A 12,496-nucleotide genomic window follows, 5' to 3' on the forward strand; every position below is an offset into this window, starting at 1 on the left:
TTTTACACTTCACTCTCACTCATCACCACTGCCAGTAACTTGTTTTTTGTCACTGCAGGCAGAGTTGGAGGGGCTCTGCCCGGATCAGAGATGTTTAGTTTCTCGGAGAAGGGGCTGGCCAGGAGGTTCGCCTGTCTCGGGTGGTGTGAGCCACGCTGCCATCCTCCCTATGGAGGGGAGGGACGGTGCCTTCCTGCGATGTGCCCTGCTGTTCCTTAACCAGGCTCCACCAGTGTTTAGTTCCGACTTGGCCACCTCTCAGTTTCGTCTTCAGTGTACTTCTCTTGGTTCGGCGGCCCACTCCTGGGGGTTCCTCTTGTGCTGCGCTGCCTCCCTGGGTCTCTGCTGATTCCTGGCTGTGGGATGCCTCTTAAAAGCACGTCAGGCATGATATTTTTCATCAGAAGCTGATTGGCACTCTGGGCCAAACCAGGGTGGGTCTGACGCCTTACTTTTATGTGTGGAGTGGGGCATCCAGCTGTTCTGCAGGTCGCACAGCAGCTCCGGGAGTTTTTCCACCTTATCGTCCGTATTGGCTTGCAGCACAGACTCCCAGTCTGTGCTTCTTAAGGTGGCACGCAAGGCTTCCCAATTTGCCGTTTCCCCCCCCCATCCTCTCTCTCTCTCTCTCTCTCTCTCTCTCTCTCTCTCTCTCTCTCTCTCTCTCTCTCTCTCTCTCTCTCTCTCTCTCTCTCTCTCTCTCTCTCTCTCTCTCTCTCTCTCTCTCTCTCTCTCTCTCTCTCTCTCTCCTTCTTCATCTTCTTCTTCTTCTTCTTCTTCTTCTTCTTCTTCTTCTTCTTCTTCTTCTTCTTCTTCTTCTTCTTCTTCTTCCTCGCTATTTACTTCTATTTACTTCTTATGCTCCACATAACAATGTATACTTGGTTTATTTCCTGGGGTTTTTGTAAACACTAAGTCCAACTGTGATGGTTCTTCTCCTCTGCATCTTGCAGCTTCATTCACCCATTGTATTCACCATCATGGTTTGCATAAATTCACTTCATGACCCAATATTTCCTTTCACATCCATCTCCTCCCAGTTAATTCCTTTAGCGCTGAAGTCATCTACTAAGAGCACTTTGTTACTTTTCCTTACCATTTCCTCTATACTATTTCTTGTTTCTAGTTGTATAATCTTATAACAGTGGGTCTCCCATGCATTAGTTTTTGGTGGTATGTACTTCATAATAACTTTCCTTTTTTTCACTTCCTTTGATCTTAATCATGATACTCAAAGTTTCTGCCATTCCATCACCATGTTCTGCTTCCTCAACAGAAATATTCTCTTTTACCAATAAGATCACTCCTCCTCCCTTTCTTTTTCTGTCTCTCCTCCATCTGTTGTATCCTTCCTTTACAAATCTGAACTTTATTTCCTCTTTTAGTTTGGTTTCTGTTAAATACACCACTTCTAGTTTATTATTCTTTTGGTAGTCTTTAAGTTCCAGTAGGCTCGACATCAAACCATCTACATTTATATACATAACTTTTAAACTTCTGCTTGGTGACCTTCCATGGTATCTTTGTACCACTGTTTCCTCACTTTCATGTCCACAACTTTCCAAATGAATTTCCGTGCTTGTTCCTGTGTTCTCACCTTGTTTTTTTTATTGAGCTTCTACTCTCATCTCTTTCAGTTTATTTCTCTCTTATTTGTTCATGTCTCTTTTCATTCATATTTCCTTCATTCCTTCTACTTTTGCCAATTTTCCTGTTTTTGCAAGACATATTCCACTGCCGTTTGTGACATGAATCTCATTATCATAGGTCTTGTTCCATTTTTGTCATATTTTCTGATCCTGTAAACCTCTTCAATTTGTTTGACTATTTCCTCTCCTTGCCCTGCCACTTTTGCTATAATTTCCTTAGCCCTTTTCACTTCTTTCTCTCTTGCTATTTTTATCAGTAGGGTCTTCTCCTTGGTTGCAAATACCACCACACATATCTTTCTCTGTATATTGTCCCTCACAAATTTACTCTTTTTCCTTTATTATTTTAATCACCTGCTTTTCCATAATATTATGTACCTGTTGCTGTTGCCTTATTATCTTCTTCATATCCACCTTCTGTTGTTGTTCTCTCTCTTCTTTCCAGTTTTTTACTTCCTCTGTCACTAACTCTTACTTGTCCAACCCTAACCTCTCTTTCTTCTACAGCTTTCTTTAATGGAAGATTAATTTCCTTTAACCTGTCTTCATATGTTAATTCTTTCAGTTCTGGAACCATCTTGGTTGCCATCCTTTGTATCCTTTCTATTTTTTTTATATGTTTCTTCTTGTGGGGAGACCAAATTGGTTCAGCATATTCCAGCTTTCATCTTATCATAGTGATAATTATCTTTCTCATCATATCTTTGTCCATGTAGTTTATCCATGTTGTTATAATATTTCTCATCATTTATATCTATCTCAGAATATCTTTTCTACATGCTTCTCTGACTGTTGACTATCCTGCATTATTACTCTTCTTGTACTTTAATTATTTCTTCATTTCCCATTTTATATGTCCAATTTGGTCTCTTCACTTTTTCCCATTTCCATTACATGACATCTTTTCACATTAAATTCTATCTCCCATATCTTACTCCAGTCCCAGATTTTATTCAAGTCCTCTTGTAGAATTTCACAGTCTTGTTATTTCTTATATGTCTGTAATTTTGCATCGTCTGCAAACAAACTCATGTAACTCTTTACCCCTTAAGTATATTATTTATATAGATAAGGAAAAGTATTGGTGGCAGCACTGATCCTTGTGGTACTCCATTATCTGCTTCTCTCCATTTCAATTTTACATTTTACTATCATTTTCATTTCTCTTCCCTTTAAGTAACTTTCCATCCAACTTTTTTTTTTCCATTTAATCCTATATTTTCTAGCTTCCTTAATAGCCTGTTGTGGAGAACTTTGTCGAAAGCTTTTTTAGATCTAAATACACATTCTGCCCATCCATTCCTCACTTGTGTTATATCAGTCACTCGAATAGAAGCTCATCAAATTTGTTACATGTGATCGTTTTTTTTTCTAAAGCCTTACTGTTTTTCTGATATTATATCATGTTTTTCTAGAAATTTTGTCCACTGCTTCTTTATCCCTTTTTTGCAGATCTTACATACTATGCATTGATACTGGTCTACAGTTTAGTGGTTCTTTCTTTCCACTTTTATAAACTGACACTATGTATGCTCTCTTCCATTCCTTAGGCACTTTTCCAGTTGATATTGAGCACTTTATTATGTCATACTAGTTCACTTAATTGTTTCCTGCACTCTTTGTGTGTGTGTGTGTGTGTGTGTGTGTGTGTGTGTGTGTGTTCTGAACTGTTTTTCCTTACCTTTTTGTATTGGTTTATGATATCTTAAAAATTAATACCTTAGCCAGAGCTGGGTATCACAAATAAAAACTCACTTTGGTTAACCAAAATCCATAATTTTTAACATTGTCTTCTTCATCCACATATCTTTAAATCACAGTCATTGCTGACAAAGCTGATGCAGTAGAAACTACACCTTATTTACTTTAGGCAGTGCAGCTGATTGCTCATGCACATGCTGGCAATAATATTGAAGTGTGACAGTCATACTATTGTGTGCCGATCCTAGTGTTGTGCTTATTATCATGTTTGCTGCATCAGTGAATAAGTGTACAAGTTTAAGATAGCACATATAATTTATTATATGTTCATGATGTTTATACAAATATTTGTGACCTTTATTATGTACATACTATATATATTTATGTATGTATGTATGTCTATGTAGAGGATTCATGATGTGGCAAGGATTGTGGGTGCCCGTCTGTTGACATGGCAGAGCGGGCCGAGGTAATGCCAGCCTTGCCTCAGTCAAGTCAAGTACTCTTCCCGTGACGGCACTGGGCTTAGGATACTTGTGTGTGAGGTGTAGTGGATTTATGGTGACGTGGTGGATTCTGAAGTGTATTTACAGTGTTGAGATTGTGCTGTGCTTTGAGGAGAGGAGTATGGTGTTAGTGTTCATATTGTGAACCAGTGCTATCTAAGCTCATCAAATAGTCAAGAGCTTAGGTGATCATAGGTGAGAGGTGTAAAGTGGTGTGTGGTTGTGGATGTGGACCAAGATGCTATAAGGGTATCAGTGTTGCTTCTGTGTTAGTGAATAGTGGATGGTAAGCAGTGAATTAGGTGGAGTTGGAGAGTGAACAAGTTGTGACAGGAGCAGGTGACTGTGTAGGTCGGCAGTGGTGTTGAGTATTGGGGTGTGGAGGTACCAGTGTGTGAGTGGAGTGAATGTGGTAGGGGTTGAGAGACAGGTGTGACAGATATTGTGGTGGTGGTAATCTGATGGGCTCAATATTTCTTCCATTTCTTTTGTAAATATATGTAAGTATTATACTCCTGATTGCTTGGTGTATTGGTCTTATGAAGTGTTAAGAATTGGTGAACTACTTCAGAGGTTGACTGGGTGAAATAGTTCCTGGGGTCGTGACAGGATTTTGGGGACCTGTCCAGGATTGATCACTTTGAGTAGACTTGGATCAGGATCGATTGATGTTTTGTACCGCCATGCTTGATTTTGTGTGTTACAGGATTGTGCCAATTATGTGTTCTGATGGTGAAATATTTCCATGTATGTGTACCATCTGTCTACATGTGCTACCTAAGCTGTGTAACATCTACCACTATTTGTAGATCTGACAAGTAAGTGTCATTAAGATGGATAATGCACAGCAGTTAATCAACACCAGTGATCTACATTATTGGTACCATTGAAGTAAGGATGAACTACATGAAATTGCAGAGAGATACCAGATGACTGTTAGATCTCAGGCTAGGAATGATATGCAGAGAAAGGTAATTAAGGCCCTGACAGAGGTGGGTGTTTTGGGTAGAGAGTTGCTGAGTACTGGAGTGCCTGAAATGGAGGAAGTGCAGACTAGTGAAAAGATTGCTTTGGAAAAATTAGACTGGAGTACAAGTTAAAGAAGTTACAAGTGGAAGCTGATAATTAGCTAGAGGTGAGTGTCAGGTCAAATCCTAAGGAGAAAGATTATCATGCGTCTATGCTTCCTGAATTCCCAAATGATGAGGCCGAAGATTTTTTCATGCAATTTGAGAAAATTGCAACAATAAAGGAATGGGATAGAGAGGATTGGGCATGGTTGGTACAGACTAAGTTTGTAAGAAAGACAAGGGGGTATATGCTTCTCTTACCTTTGCAGAGTCAATTGACTGTGATGTAGTCAGTCAGTGTTGAGGATTGTGGAACAGGATTCAGTAATATATAGGAGATTCAGAGATATAATACAGGCTTCTGATCAAATTTATCTTTAAGTAGCCAGGGAGTGTATCATGAAGCTAGAGTGATGGCTGAAGTCAGAGGAGGTAGAGACAATAGAGAAACTCAAGCAACTGATGTTACTGGTGCATTTTAAGAATCTGGCATCTTATGTGAGATATGAAATTTGTAAATGTAAGGATGTATTGGAAACCACCAAGTTGGCTGCACCATGTCTGTGGCTCACAAATTATATTTAGGAAACAGAGCACACAAACCTGATAATGTAAAGCTACATGGATTCCACTATTATAACAATTTACAACAAACTATGCCAAGTGCACCAAGATCTATGTCAACTTTTAATAATATGTATAAACCATTACAGGACCCACCACCAAGACCTTTCAACAGGATTTACAATCAGAGCAGATTCCTTCATCCTTCACTTAAACCAGGTAGAGAGGGAGTAAGATATGGTAGTCAGCCCATAAAAGGTTTGGATGAGGAGAGCAGGGACATCCTAAGTATCAGTGTCCAAAGCTGACTAAACCAGTGTGGTTGTTGGTATGTTGGTGGTTGGTATGGAGGAGGAGGCAGTAGACACCTGCCGAAACGATAATTACTCCCAGTGGGGTCTAAAGCACTGTTCAGGGGGTGCTGTGAACTTATTAAACCCAGCTGTGACCTCACTGAACGTTTCCCTTTGTGTCTCACAACACAAGGGGGCAGTCACAGCCTGCCCTCTAAAGACAACTCTCTTCCTCCACACAAAACTACAAGCACCTAATAACACACACACCCTTCACTCAAAAATTTTAAAATCATCATGGCGACTCCTACACCAGCCTCGGAGTCCCCATCTGGGGAGGGGACCATAAATGTCCCCAGGTCGGACTGCCATTCTGTCGATGACCCTAAGTGTCTTGACACCCCCCTCAACTTTTTCTTCATTAACTTCTGCAACATTCGCAGTCTAAGATCTAATTTTCAATCTGTAGAACACCACCTCTCCTCTTCTAAACCTCATCTTCTTTTCCTCACTGAAACTCAGGTATCTGAGGCAACTGACAGTAGCCCCTTTTCTGTTCCCTCCTACTTTCTCTATCCTTATTTTCGATCCAAAGCTGGATGCTGTGTTTATGTGCGCAGTGACTTAACCTGCTCTTGTGCCCACGCTCTTGAATTTTCCGAGTTTTCCACCATCTGGCTACGACTACAGAGTCACTCTCATACTAAATTTATTTGTGCTGTATACCTCTCTCCTAACTCCTCTGACTATAAGAAATTCTTTGACTACTTAACTTCCAAAGTGGAGCACATTCTGACCCTCTTCCCTTTTGCAGAGATCTCCATTCTTGGAGATTTCAATGTTCACCACCAGCTTTGGCTTTCCTCTCCCTACACTGACCATCCTGGTGAACTAGCCTACAACTTTGCTATCCTCCATGACCTAGAGCAATTGGTGCAACACCCTACTCGTATTCCTGACCGTCTTGGAGATACGCCCAACATTCTTGACCTTTTCCTGACCTCTAATCCTTCTGCTTATGCTGTCACCCTTTCTTCTCCGTTGGGCTCCTCCGATCACAATCTCATATCTTTATCTTGTCCTATCACTCCAATCCTTCTCAGAATCCCCCTAAGCGAAGGTGCCTCTGGCGTTTTGCCTCTGCTAGTTGGGGGGACCTGAGGAGGTATTTTGCTGATTTTCCTTGGAATGACTACTGCTTCCGTGTCAGAGACCCGTCTTTGTGTGCTGAGCGCATAACAGAGGTGATAGTGTCTGGCATGGAGGCATACATTCCTCACTCTTTTTCTCGTCCTAAACCTTCTAAACCTTGGTTTAACGCAGCTTGTTCTCGTGCTATACATGATAGAGAGGTGGCCCACAAAAGGTACTTAAGCCTTCCATCACCAGAATCTCATGCACTTTATATTTCTGCCCAGAACCATGCCAAGTCTGTTCTCCAACTAGCCAAAACTCCTTCATTAACAGAAAATGTCAAAACCTTTCAAGATCTAACTCCCCTCGTGATTTCTGGCATCTAGCCAAAAATATCTCCAATAACTTTGCTCCTTCTTTCCCTCCTCTACTTCAGCCAGATGGCACCACTGCTATCACATCTATTTCTAAAGCTGAACTCTTTGCTCAAACCTTTGCTAAAAACTCTACCTTGGACGATTCTGGGTTTGTTCCTCCCTCTCCTCCACCCTCTGACTACTTCATGCCACCTATTAAAATTCTTCGCAATGATGTTTTCCATGCCCTCGCTGGCCTAAACCCTCGGAAGGCTTATGGACCTGATGGGGTCCCTCCTATTGTTCTCCGAAACTGTGCTTCTGTGCTTGCACCTTGCCTAGTCAAACTCTTTCAGCTCTGTCTGTCAACATCTACCTTTCCTTCTTGCTGGAAGTTTGCCTACATTCAACCTGTTCCTAAAAAGGGTGACCGTTCTAATCCCTCAAACTACCGTCCTATTGCTTTAATTTCCTGCCTATTTAAAGTTTTTTAATCTATCCTCAACAGGAAGATTCTTAAACATCTATCACTTCACAACCTTCTATCTGATCGCCAGTATGGGTTCCGTCAAGGTGATCTTCTGGCTTTCCTTACTGAGTCTTGGTCATCCTCTTTTAGAGATTTTGGTGAAACTTTTGCTGTTGCCTTGGACATATCAAAAGCTTTTGATAGAGTCTGGCACAAAGCTTTGATTTCCAAACTACCCTCCTACAGTTTCTATCCTTCTCTCTGTAGCTTCATCTCAAGTTTCCTTTCTGACCCTTCTATTGCTGCGTGGTAGATGGTCACTGTTCTTCTCCTAAATCTATTAACAGTGGTGTTCCTCAGGGTTCTGTCCTGTCACCCACTCTCTTCTTATTATTCATTAATGATCTTCTAAACCAAGCTTCTTGTCCTATCCACTCCTACGCTGATGATACCACCCTGCACTTTTCCACGTCTTTTCATAGACGTCCAACCCTTCAGGAGGTAAACATATCACGCAGGGAAGCCAAAGAACGCCTGACTTCTGATCTTCCTAAAATTTCTGATTGGGGCAGAGCAAACTTGGTATTGTTCAGTGCCTCAAAAACTCAATTCCTCCATCTATCAACTCGACACAACCTTCCAGACAACTATCCCCTCTTCTTCAATGACACTCAACTGTCCCCCTCTTCTACACTGAACATCCTCGGTCTGTCCTTTACTTATAATCTGAACTGGAAACTTCACATCTCATCTCTAGCTAAAACAGCTTCTATGAAGTTAGGTGTTCTGAGATGTCTCTGCCAGTTTTTCTCACCCCCCCAGCTGCTAACTCTGTACAAGGGCCTTATCTGTCCATGTATGGAGTATGCTTCACATGTCTGGGGGTGTTCCACTCATACTGCTCTTCTAGACAGGGTGGAATCAAAAGCTTTTCGTCTCATCAACTCCTCTCCTCTAACTGACTGTCTTCAGCCTCTCTCACCGCCGCAATGTTGCATATCTAGCTGTCTTCTACCGCTATTTTCATGCTAACTGCTCTTCTGATCTTGCTAACTGCATGCCTCCCCTCCTTCCGCAGCCTCGCTGCACAAGACTTACTTCTTTCTCTCACCCCTTTTCTGTCCACCTCTCTAATGCAAGAGTTAACCAGTATTCTCAGTCATTCATCCCTTTCTCTGGTAAACTCTGGAACTCCCTGCCTGCTTCTGTATTTCCACCTTCCTATGACTTGAATTCCTTCAAGAGGGAGGTTTCAAGACACTTATTCACCAATTTTTGACCACTGCTTTGACCCTTTTATGGGACTGGCATTTTAGTGGGCATTTTTTTATTAGATTTTTATTGCCCTTGGCCAGTGTCCTTCCTACATAAAAAAAAAAAAAAAAAAAAAAAGGGAGAGAGGCCACACACAGTCACCTGACCCAGTATGGAGAAGATACCACATTGTTACGATGATGGTAAAGGAGGTTTCCAACCATTCCTGATGGAAGGAAAGATATACCTTAAAAATGGGGAGGAGAGGGAGGTAATTATTCTCATAAACACTGGTGCAAGTCAGAGAAGAGTTATTGGATAGTCCTGGGGAATCATTCAGTGGGGAAGAAGTCATCACAAAAAGTGTTGGAGGTGGTTCTGTTGTGCCCTTACACTTCATATGTATAAAGTGTGGTTAGTGGTTACATCAGTGGAGAAGTGAAAATCGGAGTTAGTAATGCATTACCTGTACCTGGAGTCCATGTGCTGTTGGAAAATGACTTGGCTGGGGATAAGGTAGTACCAGAGTTGATAATGGTGAACAACCCCATTGATTGTCATCATCCAAGGGATGTAGAGTGTACTGAAATGGAAGAGAGTAGTGCAGTTCTGAATGTTGATGATGCATCATGTATTACAGGTGAACGTGGAGCAGAACTGTACCCTGTATGTGTTGTTATGAGAGCTATGTCTGAGCACTCTCAAGATGATGAACAATGTGATGATGCTGTGTCTTTGAGGGAAGTGTTTGATGAAAAATGTGCAGGTGAAGTGTATCCAGATGAAAAGGTAGAATTTGAGTGTAAACCTGATGACTTTTCTATTAATCGGCTTGATTTAACGTGCCCAGAATGATGATGTGACTTTGCAGGAGTGTTTCAGGGAGGTGCAAAGAAGGAGAGTAGATGATGATATTGTAGGATTCTGTGTTGATAAAGGTGTCTTAATGAGGAAGTGGAGACCCATTCATGTGCTGAAATCACATCACTAGGGATTAAGAAAACAGATTGTGCTGCCAAAGAAATACAGTGGTGCTGTACTTTCCATAGCTTATGAATCCAGTTTGTCAGGACATTTGGGTGGGAGGAAAACCTATGACAAGCTAGGAACACACTTCTACTGGCTCAGGATGAAAAGGGATGTGGTGGCTCATTGCAGGACTTGTACAATATACCAGAAGGTGAGAAAACCCAACCAGGTTATTAAGCCAGCGCCACTAAAGCCAGTACCGGCGTTTGGCAAGCCATTCAGCAAGATTATCATCAGTTGTGTTAGGTCTCTGCCAAAGTCTAAGAGGAAATTGCTACTTGCTAACCATCCACCAGGTTCTCAGAGGTCATCCCACTGAGAAGCATCTACAGCAAGAACATAGTGAGGAGTTGGTAAGGTATTTTTCCAGGGTGAGTCTGCCCCAGATAATTCAGTCAGACTAGGGAACTAATTTCACCTCAGGTATGTTCAAGAAAATTTTAAAAGGACCACACATTCAGCAAAGCCTTTCTAGTCCATATCACCCACAGTCAAGAAACCCTAAAGAATGTCCTGCACATGTACTGTAAGGAGCTAGGAATTGAATGGGATGGTGGTGTACCCCTAGCCTTATTTACTCTCATAAACACAGTGGATGGATCCGTTTTGAGCACGTTTTTGGCCATGATGTCAGAGGCCCAATGAGCATGATCAAGGAAAAGTGCCTCGGTGGAGACAACACCTGTACATCAGCGATGGATTGCGTGGGAATGTTTAAAAGCAGGCTATTGATGGCTCCTGAGATTGTAGCTGCTAACGTGGCTGATTCCCAGTTAGGAATGAAAAACTGGTATGACAAGAATGCCAGACTATGGGAGTGCAAGCCTGGAGAGTAATGGAGCTCCTACCATTGCAAGATAATCTGTTGAAGGCAAGGTACAGTGGTCCCTGAACAATAGAAGGGAGAGTGGGAGAGCTTAATTATGTGGTGAACACCATAAGAAGAATCAGCTGTGCCATGTAAATATGATAAAACCCTACTACAAGAAAAAAGAGTTGGATAGGGTGGACAGCAGCACAATGAAGAAGCTGGAAGATAACAGGTCAACTGAGGCTGTGAATGTTGGAACTGTTGGGGTGGCTTGCAGTGTGAGTGATGGCAGCATGAAGCTTACCAGGTGTGAGGAGAAGACTGACAAATTCTGTGATTTTATGCCATTTGGAAGAAAAATTGAAACATTTAAGCAGTGAACAGACTGAAGAGGTAATCACAGTTATTCATGAGTTTGAAACATGATGTTCATGTTGTTTATACAAATATTTGTGACCTACATTATGTATGTACTATATATATATATATATATATATATATATATATATATATATATATATATATATATATATATATATATATATATATATATATATATATATATATATATATATATATATATATATATATATAGGATTTGTGATGTGGCAAGGATTGTGGGTGTCTGTTGATGTGGTAGAGTGGGCCAAGGCAACAATGGCCATACTGTGGTCAAGCCAGGTACTCTTCCTGTGATGGTGCTGGAGTTAGGATACTTGTGTGTGGGGTGTAGTGGATTTATTTATGGTGACATGTGTTGGATTCTGAAGTGCATTTACAGTGTTGGGATTGTGCTGTGCTTTGAGGAGAGGAGTGTTTGTATTGTGAACCAGTGCTATCCAAGCTATGGGAATAGTCAAGAACTTAGGTAATCATAGGTGGGAGGTGTGAAGCAGTGTGTGGTTGTGAACCCTTAGGGTATAAGTGTTGTTTCTGTGCTGGTGAATGATGGATGGTAGGCAGTGAATTAGGTGGAATTGGAGTTTGAATGAGTTGTGACAGGAGCAAGTGACTGTGTAGGTGGGCAGTGGTGTTGAGTATTGGGATGTGGAGGTACTGTTGTGTGAGTGAAGTGATTGTATTGGGAATTGAGAGACAGGCATGATGGATATTGTGGTGGTGGTAATCTGATGGCTCAACATTTCTTCTATTACTTTTGTAAATATATGTAAGTATTATATTCCTGATTGTTTGGTGTATTGACCCTATGAAGTGTTAAGAATCAGTGAACTACCTCAGAGGTTGACTGGGTGAAGGGGCACAACACATTTCAATCATCCCTCATCTTTCAAGGTGGCACTAGTGACAGGGTGTGGTTTACCATTGTTATCTAGCACTTTTCACAAGGGTTGCTATTTGGGGAACTAACCCCATTATTAGGGTTGTGGGGTGAGGTAGACTCCAGGGTATGGTGCAATAATTCCTGGGGTCATGAATGAAGAGAATATATAAATAATGTGTTAATCTGTTTCCACAATTTTTCTGAAGGTTGATTCTGTGATATTATTATTGCTTTCCTATTGGTATTTTGAAAAGTTGCAACCTGTGGGAAGGGCTGTGACAGAGGACAAGGCACACCACACAGAGAAAAGATAAATTATTGGCTCTTTTTGGGTTGCTTTCTTAGTTATTCTCATACATTAAAGCAAATTTTTCTTTG

At 41.2% G+C, this 12,496-nt stretch overlaps 1 protein-coding gene across 17 annotated transcripts in view; it reads left to right on the plus strand.

Annotated features, from left to right (window-relative positions):
- Window positions 1-12,496, plus strand: part of LOC135103699 (uncharacterized) — a 114,108-nt gene that overhangs the window by 36,697 nt on the left and 64,915 nt on the right. The gene's annotated exons all lie outside the window — the stretch shown is intronic.

The sequence above is a fragment of the Scylla paramamosain genome, chromosome 9, assembly GCF_035594125.1.
Source record: "Scylla paramamosain isolate STU-SP2022 chromosome 9, ASM3559412v1, whole genome shotgun sequence".
Lineage (NCBI taxonomy): Eukaryota > Metazoa > Arthropoda > Malacostraca > Decapoda > Portunidae > Scylla > Scylla paramamosain.